Genomic DNA, 10,476 nt, shown 5'->3' on the forward strand with positions numbered 1-10,476 from the left:
TTCATCCACTGGCCATGCTTACAGAAAGGACAGCAGACCCTCTTGACTTTTTCTAATTTGTATACCTCCAAATTAGATGATCCATAAATACTTCTTTCCAAATATCTGCATTTATTGTGGATTAAAAAAGCTGAGCTGCCATCAGGATCAAAACACTTGTCTTTAATTTATCCCAAATTACAATTCTTAAAAATCATTACTTTCTCAGAACTCTTCACATTCTCATCATTTCTATCACCAGTGTTAATAACTGGCTTTTTTTTTGGAGGTGAGGAGGTGCAAAGTTTCAGTTTTTTATTTTTTTGGCTGAGGGCAAGTGGAAGTTCCCAGGCTAGGGATTGAACCAGAGCCACAGCAGTGACAATGCCAAATCCTTGACCGCTTGCTAGGCCACTAGGGAATTCTGAAACACAGTTTTTAAAAACACTGTTTTCCAGTAGTTGTCTGCCTACTGGACCACCTACCGCCTAGTGGCTGAGTGGTCAACCACACCCAGCTCGTGGGGGTGAGGGGGTGGGCTTCTTGCCAGTGCTTCAACAAAACCATGTGTTCCCACAGTCAGGGGTCTTCCCTGACAACTAAAGCAGCCAAAATGTTGGGGTTGCAGATGCCACATGTTTACTGAATAGCCATATCAAGGAGACACAAGCAAGGAATAAAGCCATGAGATCTATTATTCACTGAAATAATTCTAGATATGATTAGTGGTAGCTACAAACTTAAGCCCCAATGTTAATTATGTTTTGGTGTGTGAATTTTTTCTTTTTTTTTTTTGACCACACTCACGGCATATGGAAGTTCCCAGGCTAGCGACTGAATCTGAGCCACAGCTGTGATCTACACCACAGCCGTGCAATGCCGGATCCTTAACCCACTGTAGTGCCAGGCTGGGGATGGAACCCTCGCCTTCGCAGCACTCCCAAGCTGCTTCAGTTGGATCCTTAATTCACTGCACCACAGCAGGAACTCCTGGTGTGTTTTTTCGGGTAAAATTAATGGGAAAACAATTCAAATGTTGCTCCTTCACTGGGGACAGTCAGAATCCATGCAACAGGAGTTTGCTTTTCTGCCTTCTGTGTAAATTCCTCTCCCTTTCTGTCATTATCATTATGTCATTATTGAATCTTCAAGGCATGACCCTTGTTAGGAAATGATGGAAAAAAATGCAATGGTTCTATAATCACCAATTACATTGTCACTTCTTGCATGTAAATGCACCCAACTTTGTCTCATTCATTTATGATAAAATTGTAAGAGGTCCAACAGTCTTTGTTCAGCTGGATTTCCTGAAAAAGGATCCAGAATAGTGGATGGCCAGATGACTCGCTGTGGGGGAAGCAGCAGGCTGGTCATGGGTCACATCAAACACGAAGCCCTGACTGGAAGAGCTTGGCATCTTTTGGACATTTTTGTAAAGATGGCAAATTTCTTTATTTTATTTACATGCTTTTTTTTTTTTTTTTTGCTTTTTCGGGTGGCACATGCAGTATTTGGAGGTTCCCAGACTAGGGGTCTAATCGGAGCTGTAGCTGCTGGCCTATGCCACAGCCACAGCCACAGCCACAGCTATTCAGGACCCGAGCCACGTCTTCGACCTACACCACAGCTCACGGCAATGCCGGATCCTTAACTCATTGAGCAAGGCCAGGGATGGAACCTGCAGCCTCGTGGTTCCTAGTTGGATTTGTTTCTGCTGTGCCGTGACGGGAACTCTTATTTACTTATTTTTTGATGACCAATTTCCTTAGATAGGCCTCTGCTTAAACATTACATAGAAGAAGCTTTGTTGATTGTACCATGGAGGTCCATGGCCCCCTAAAGACCTCAGACCACCCATGTTGGACTGAGACTACCCCTCCACCAACTTTGCTACACATATGAAAGCATTACCTGCTGGGCTGTTGAGCATATAACAAGGGATGATGCATGAAAAGGACCTAGTCTAGCATCTGGCAGGTGGTAAGAACTAAATAAACATTAAGTTATTACTATTTTTATCATCTGCCTAGCAGTTTTAGTTCTCTCAGCTTCATATGCCAGTAACACTTCCTGATCTGCTCTGCCTTGGGTCCTTTTCTTGTCCTTCCTTGGGTTCTTTTGTTTATCTTAGGTTCTTCTGTCCGCTGAAATACGGAGTGTGCTCTCCATATCACATCTAGGGTTGAAGAGCTCAGAGCAGGGAAGGACTCGAGTGCTGCTGCAGTATCAGATCGGGATGATGGCTGATTCCCAGGTCTTCTGACTTAAGAACAATCAGGCCCTTGGGACAGGGTTTTCCTTTCTCAAGCTGGAATCCCGTATTGCCCAGTTTATAGTACTCCAGTCTGTGGTGGTGCTGCTGGTGGTATTTGGTAGAACATCTCAACCACCTCCTTTTCCAAATCGCAGGCCCAGTTGGGATCAGGGCTGTTAACTCACTTCACACAAGCAGAACGTGTTTATTTGGCACATTCTGAATGATACCAAAACCTGAGCTCTATAGGAGCAAGGGCCTGGATGAGAGCAACCTCAAGAGAATCATCTGCCTGGAGCCACAGTCTGAGTAGCTCAATGTTCTACCCACCTGGTTTTCTCTTCTGCTGCGGGTGGCCGCAGGAGCCGGGAAGCCTGGGGGGCCAGGAGGGAATGGGAGATGTGGCTTTGTCTGTTAGACTCTTGCTCTGACATGCCAACTGGAGGAGTTGTTCCAACCCTGTGGTTCTGGGCTCTGAAGTGGTTTTTACTTATAATAGCAGTAATGCCAGGCTCAGGCCAGTGAGAAAATAGACTGGAATCTAGGAGCCTCAGATTTTATTTTTTTCAGATTCCCCTAAACCTCTTATATCTTTATGAGCTTACTTTTTCTGAATCAGGATTGAAATAAAGTCCATTCATTACTTTGGTCGATGTTTTTCTTGTTTCTTTTGATGTATGGGTTCTCTCTCCCATTCCCCCCATCTTTTTTTTTTTTTTTTGTCCTTTGTCTTTTGAGGTCCACACCCGCGGCATATGGAGGTTCCCAGGCTAGGGGTCTAATAGGAGCTACAGTTGCCGGCCTATGCCAGAGCCACAGCAACAGGGGATCCGAGCCGCATCTGCGACCTACACCACGGCTCACGGCAACGCCAGATCATTAACCCACTGAGTGAGGCCAGGGATCGAACCCACAACCTCATGGCTCCTAGTTGGATTCGTTTCTGCTGAGCCACAACAAGAACTCCTTTTTTCCCCTTGAAATGTATTTGTAAGAAACTGTGTGTATGGGTGCGTATGTGTGGTGGGGGAAGGAACAGGGGGTTTCTTGTAGAATTTCCCACAGTCTGGTTTTGGTTGACTATATGCTTGAGGTACTATGTGACATTTTCCTCTCTCCAACGAATTCCCTGTAAATTGGTAATTTCATCTAGAGGCCTGATTCAGTGTTTACATTTGCAGGACTCCTTAGAGAATGCTGCCAACTTCCGACCGAAAGTGCATAATGTCTACTTATCTCTCTTTTGATGATGTTATCAGTCATTAGTCATTGTTGACTAATCCATGATTTTATTAGGGGTTGCAAAATGGTGACAGTGAAAGTCTTGGAGTTCCCGTCGTGGCGCAGTGGTTAACGAATCCGACTAGGAACCATGAGGTTGCGGGTTCGGTCCCTGCCCTTGCTCAGTGGGTTAATGATCCGGTGTTGCCGTGAGCTGTGGTGTAGGTTGCAGACACGGCTCAGATCCCGAGTTGCTGTGGCTCTGGCGTAGGCCGGTGGCTACAGCTCCAATTCGACCCCTAGCCTGGGAACCTCTATATGCCGCGGGAGTGGCCCAAGAAATAGCAACAACAACAAAAGACAAAAAAAAAAAAAAAAAAAAAAAGAAAGTCTATCATTCCACTCATTAACTAGCTGGATTACTTCTGTAAGAGAAATCCCCTCATCAACCATGTGGTCAGGTATGGTTCCTACAGAAAAGATAGGATAAATGTTGATTTCTCTTTATTAGCAGTTTTCAATTTCAGAGCTGGCTACCTGGAATCCTCCACAAGTGATCAATTAAAAAATCCTGCAAAAGTCATAGGTTTAAACGTACTCAGTGTACTTTAGTTCATGGTAGTTATGACTCTTGTGAACGCTTACATTGTCCATCTTTGGCAACAGCACCTCCTTTCAATGTGAAGGTTTTTGTTTGTTTTTCTGCACCTGCAGCATATGTAAGTTCCCAGGCCAGCAGCTACGGCCAGCAGTGGCAACACCGGATCCTTAACCCACTGCACCACAGCGGGAATTCCTTAATAGATTTTGCTAGTTCTTGAACTTCCAATATGACAAGATATCCAAGCACATCTTGTACATTTCCTTCTCCAGAATGAACACCAAACATTTTTTCAAGGTTTCTATTGATGGGAATGGCAATTAGGGACCATGGTCAAGGTGCTAGAGATGCTCATTGCTACTGGGTTGGTCCTTGTCTCTACAGCTTTCTTTCTTTCCTTCTCTGTCTTTCTTTTTTCTTTTTGGTCATACTTGCAGCATATGGAAATTCCCAGGCCAAGGATTGAACCGAGACCTCCACAGTGACCCTAGCCACTGTGCCATAGCAGGAATGCCTTCATTCCTCTTTTTTTTTTAAAGAGTTTGATTATTCTACAACTCAGTTTTTAGCTCGAGCCCCCTGTCTGCCTCACGGTGAATACTTTTGCCAATTCCAGGAAATCCACCACTTCTATAAGCTTTCCCTGCCACGGTCTAATTTATGCTTTTTCTTCCATTTTCTCCTCCTTACTTCTATTTTTTTAATTTTTTATTTTTTTTTTGTCTTTTGTCTTTTTAGGGAGCCAGTTGGAGCCAGATCCGAAGCTTGTCTGTGACCTATGCCACAGCTCACGGCAATGCCTGATCCCCAACCCACTGAGAGAGGCCAGGGATCAAACCCGAAACCTCATGTTTCCCATCGTTTCCACGGCGCCACGATGGGAACTCCCCTTCATTCCTTTTTTATGCTCCATAGTTCTTCGCATTTTATTTAAGCAGCCCCTTATCATTGGACATTTGCGTTGTTTCTAGTCTTTTGCCATTACAAACAGGGCTACAATAAATAACCTTATGCAAACATTTTTCCATATTTTTGTCAGTGATGTTTTGGGATAATTTCCAAGAAGTGGTATTGCTGGATCAAAAAGGAAGTATATATGTAACTTTGCTAGTTATTGTCAACCAAATTCCCCTCCATAGGCATTGCCTCATTTTGCATTCCCACCAACAGTATACTTGAATGCCGGTTTGCCCACAGTTTTGCTTATCAAAAAAGTGTTGATAAGCTTTTGGATTTTTGCCAGTCTGCTAGGTAAAAAATACTACCTTAGTATGGTTTTGTTGTATTTTTCTTATTAGAAACTAGATTGAACATCTTTTTATACATTATGGAGTCCTTTCCATTTCTTTCTAGAACTGTTTGTTCATGTCTCTTGTAATTTTTAAGTTGAGTTTGTGGGAATGGAAAAAATTTCCCTTCTTCCCTTCTAGATTCTTTGGCTGGTCTATTAATTAAGTTGACATAATCCAGATTAATAGGAGAAAAAAAACAAATTTATGACATATAAGAGCCCCATAAAAACAAGAAACTCAAAGGCAGTTGTGTCATTGAGGCTTATTTATTCATTTGTCTTTTGTCTTTTTAGGGCCACACCTGTAGCATATGGAGGTTTCCCAGGTTAGGGGTTGAATTGGAGCTATAGCTGCTGGCCTCTGCCACAGCCACAGCAATGCCAGATCTGAGCTGCATCTGCAACCCACACCACAGCTCAGGGCAACTGGATCCCCAATCCACTGAGCAGTGAGGCCAGGGATTGAACCTGTGTCCTCATGTTGTGAGCTACACGGGAAGTCCAAACCTGTGTCCTCATGGATGCTAGTCAGATTGTTTCCACTGAGCCAGGATGGAAACTCCCTTTTTTTAATTTTTTTTTTTTCCTGCAATTGAGGCTTATAAGCCATCCTGAGCTAAGGAATGAGATAAGGGCCTGGGGCTTTAAGGGAAGGTAGGTAATTCACAGGAGGATGAGAAGAGCAGATGTTGAGTAGATATTTGTCTTGCCACACAGGTAAGTTTTTTAGATGAGAAAACCATCTCTGATTAGAGCTCTCTTTCTGGTACAGGCCCCTTATTTAAATTCTCTTAGGCAGGCATTCCCATCCTGGTTCAGTGGAAATAAATCTGACTAGCATCCATGAGGGTGAAGGTTTGATCCCTGGCCTTGTTCAGTGGGTTAAGGATCCATCGTTGCCATGAGCTGTGGTGTAGGTCGCAGATGTGGCTTGGGATCAGTGCTACAGCTCTGATTTAACCCCTAGCCTGGGAACCTCCATATACCACAGGTGCAGCCCTAAGAAGACCAAAAAAAAAAAAAAAAAAAAAAATTTATCTTAGGCAGTTAAAGGAAAGGTAAAAAGCTTTTCATAAGTCTACTGGGGCTTGGGCTCAAAATGGCCCATATGCCAAAATGACACATTTTGGGATGCCATATTCTGCTCCCCTTCAAAGTGGTTCTTTTCTCTCTACTTTTAGAAGCTCTTAATATATTAAGGATGTCAGCCATTTGTCTGTGATGTTTGTCATTTACTTTGTTTCTGATAATGTTTTTTCTCTTAGAAAAGTTTCGGCTTTTAAATTTTTATATAGTCAAATGTATCATCTTTTTTCTCAACGGCAGCTGGATTTAGTCATAGTTATGAATGTCTCCCCCACTCCCAAATTATAAAGAAATTCACCCATTCCCCCCATCCCTAGTACTTATATGGTTTCACTTTAAAAAAAAAAAAAACGATATGGAATTTATCCTTTTGTATGTTGTGATAAATGGACCATGATTTTTTTATCATATAGAGTTTCAAATTTGACATTATGAGCTGCCTCCCCAGCTTGCCTTTCTTTGGACATTTTATTCTTTTCTAGGTTTGCCAAAACTGGACATGGATCAAAATAAACGTCTCTTCAACTCCCTGCATTTGTTTTCATTTTGCTGTCTATTTTTCTTTCCTGGACTCTGTGATTTCTGCACAGTGTTTTTCCAGCAATTCAAGAGAGTTATGACCTTTTGGGCGTCAGGAAGAGTGGAATAAAGACCTGTCCAGAGAGTGATTCAAACTGGAGCAGTTTGTGCAGACACCCGGGAGGGCTGGCTCTGGGGGTAGGGTAGAGAATGGCTTCCTGGGGGTGGGAGTCAGGGTGGAAAGGTGCTCGCAGGTGTGGGGCCTTGAGTAGCTCAGTGTTTGTGGATGACCCATGTTTCCTGTTTCCACACACCTCCCGCTCTTATTTTCCACAGTAGAAGTGTTTTCTTATTTATTTATTTATTTTGCTTTTTAGGGCCACACCCGTGGCATATGGAGGTTTCCAGGCTAGAGGTCCAATCGGAGCTACAGCTGCCGGCCTACACCATAGCCATAGCAATGAGGGATCTGAGCCGCATCTGCGACCTACGCCATAACTCTCAGCAACGCTGGATCCTTAACCCCACTGGGCGAGGCCAGGGATCGAACCCGCAACCTCATGGTTCCTAGCTGGATTCATTTCTGCTGCGCCACAACAGGAACTCCAGGAAGTGCTTTCTAACTGGAGAAGACTGGTGGCAGAGGGAGGAGGAGAAGGGGGCAGAAAAAGGGAGGATGGAATACAGAGACAGGAACCTCTCCTCTTGTACTGTCACATGATATCCAAGGTAGAGCCATTTAGTAAACCTCCCGTTTACTAGCTGTTTTCTGCAACCAGGTGCTAAATGCCTTACAGGGAGTAAATCATCTCATCTTGACTGTTGGTTGACTATGGTTGTTATTCCCAGAAGGGAGAACAGGTTCAGAGGTAAGGTCACTCAGTTGCTAAGTAGTAGGACTGGGGTCTATGTGACATCAAATTCCAGGCTCAACACCCCTAAGTCTGTGGCCTCAACACCCCTAAGTCTGGTGCTCCACAATTCTGCTCACTTTTCCATGTGAGGGCTAATCCTTCCCACTTCACTACCCACCCCACTGAGCTCAGATGTGGGCATCATGCTGGGTTGTAAGGCTCTATGGCTGGGGTGGGGTGGGCACGTCATCGTTTTTTTATTCTGTTGCCAGCACAGTGACGTACGTGGTGGACATTCATTAGGTATCTGCTGCTGATGGAAGAGATGAAAAAGAAGGGGAAAGGAATGTGTGCTGGAGAGGAAGGGTCACGAGAAGAGGAGGCCCAGGGGAAGAGAGGCAGATCTGGGAGTAAAACAGTGGGGCCTGAGGGGTGCTGGTCAGGTGGCTCAGGTTGCTGTTTGTTCAGAAGCACAGAAGAGGGGTTACTTGCAGGTCAAGAGTGTTTTCAATTTTTTAGCAATTTGATCAGTGAGAAAATGACTGTGGTCACCTTTTGTCTCTTATCTTTTTTTCAGCTATATTTTGTTTTCTGAACACGTCATCTAATGTGCAGACCTGCCCAGAGCTGCCCTCCTCACCTCTGAATGTGTATCTCCTCTTCCAGCCTTCAGATTTTGAACATTTCCATTCCATAGTCAACCCTCTACCCTCCTTTCAACTGGGAAACAAAACAAACACACAAACCCTGACTGTCTTTGACCAACAAGCTAAGGTGAAGGAGGTGCTCAGCTCCTGCAGGTTGCAGAGAACCAGAGACACCCAGATCAGCACCGGGGATGGGCTTTTTGTAAGGCCACAGAGGGGAGAAGGGAAAACAGCAAATGGCATCTGCAGGCCTGGGGGAGAACTGGACTGCCATTCAGGATGAAACAGCCATGGGACAGCGTGGCCTGGCAGAGAGGAGGAAGCTTGTCAACAAGCACAGGAGAAGATGGCAGGAGCTCTTCGAATTCTACCGCCCTTCCGGGACCTGACCAGCAGCCCTAATACCACATCAGCTCCAAACAAACACTGCTCCACTTTCTCTGCTTCTTCTTTCTGTTCTAGTACCACAGCTTCTAAAGCTGGCAGGTTTGTCTCTTTGTTTGTTGCGGGGGGGCAGGGAGAGGCATGCCAATGGCATGTGGAAGTTCCTGGACTAGGGAGCAAATCTGTGCCTCAGCAGTGATCGAAGCTGCTGCAGTGACAACTGCTGGATCTTTAACCCACTGTGCCACAAGAGAACTCCCATGGCTGTTTGTTTGTTTTTTTCCCTTTTTCCTTCTTTTTTTCTTTCCTTCCTCCCCCCATTCTTTCTTTCTTCTTTTCTTTCTTTCTCTTTTAGGCATATGGAAGTTCTCAGGCTAGAGGTCAAATTGGAGCTGCAGCTGCCGGTCTACGCCACAGCCACAGCAACGTCAGATCCGAGCTGTGTCTGCGATCTACACCACAGCTCATGGCAATGCTAGATCCTTAACTCACTGAGCAAGGCCAGAGATTGAACCCAAATCCTCATGGATATCAGTGGGTTCGTTACCGCTGAGCCACAACAGGAACTCCATCTTTCTGCTTTAGGGTATGGTGAAATCATTAATTTTGGGGAATACTGCTCTTTCGTGAGAGAACATTCTTTTTATTCTTTGATTACAGAGTTTGAACTGAGAGGCTGTTCAAAGAGATGTTCCATGCTGAGCACAATGAAGAGAAAGGGTGTCTTCCTTAAGCAGAGAGGTGAGAAATGCCCAGAGTGGGGCACCCTGGGGCAAAGATCATTTTAGGAATAGTCATTTCTGGAGTTCCCTTGTGGCTCAGTGGGTTATGGATCCAATGTCACTGCAGTGGCTTGGGTCGCTGCTGTGGCAAGGGTTTGAAACCTGGCCTGAGAACTTCCACATGCTATGGATGTGGCCAAAAAGAAAAGAAAAAAAAAAAAGGAATAACCATCTCTGACATGGAATTCCACCATGTCTCCTTTTCTGGGCTATAATTTCCCTTATTTACTTGCTTATCTGTAGTTCAAGCCTCCACAGAAGCTCATTTGACAACTAGCCCAGTGTCAGCTTGTAAAGGAAAGGAAAGGCTGAAGAAGCTGGACTCTCACAGGGAGATGGTGAGAGAAAGGAGAAGCAAGAGGTAATATTGACCAGGAAAATGATGGCACCTCCTGGATCAGGGCTCTGGACTTCCTGCAGTTGTAGACAAGTGGGAGCCTAAATTATGTGACTGTCAAAAGAAAAAGCGATGGCCAGAGGCTGAGACAATGGTGGGCTTTCCCTTCTCCATGCAGAACCGCTGTTCTCCCCACAGTCCCTGCATACTCCTGTCTCTCTCTGCCGAATAACTCTAACCCCTCCCTACTCACTCCTACCTTGTCTAGTCTCCTCCTTTCAAGTCTTTATCTTCTTGACCTTCTCCCTCCTTTCTTCACTCCCTCCCCATCTCTTGCTCACATTCCTCAATATTTTTTCTTTCTTCCTTTTTTTTTGGCTCTTTAGGGCTGCACCCTCGACACATGGAAGTTCCCAGGCTAGGGGTCAAATCGGAGCTACAGCTGCTGGCCTACACCACAGCCACAGCAACTCAGATCTGAGCCAAGTTTGCAACCTACACCATAGCTCACGGCAACGCTG

This window comes from Sus scrofa, chromosome 7, assembly GCF_000003025.6.
Source record: "Sus scrofa isolate TJ Tabasco breed Duroc chromosome 7, Sscrofa11.1, whole genome shotgun sequence".
Taxonomy (NCBI): Eukaryota; Metazoa; Chordata; class Mammalia; order Artiodactyla; family Suidae; genus Sus; species Sus scrofa.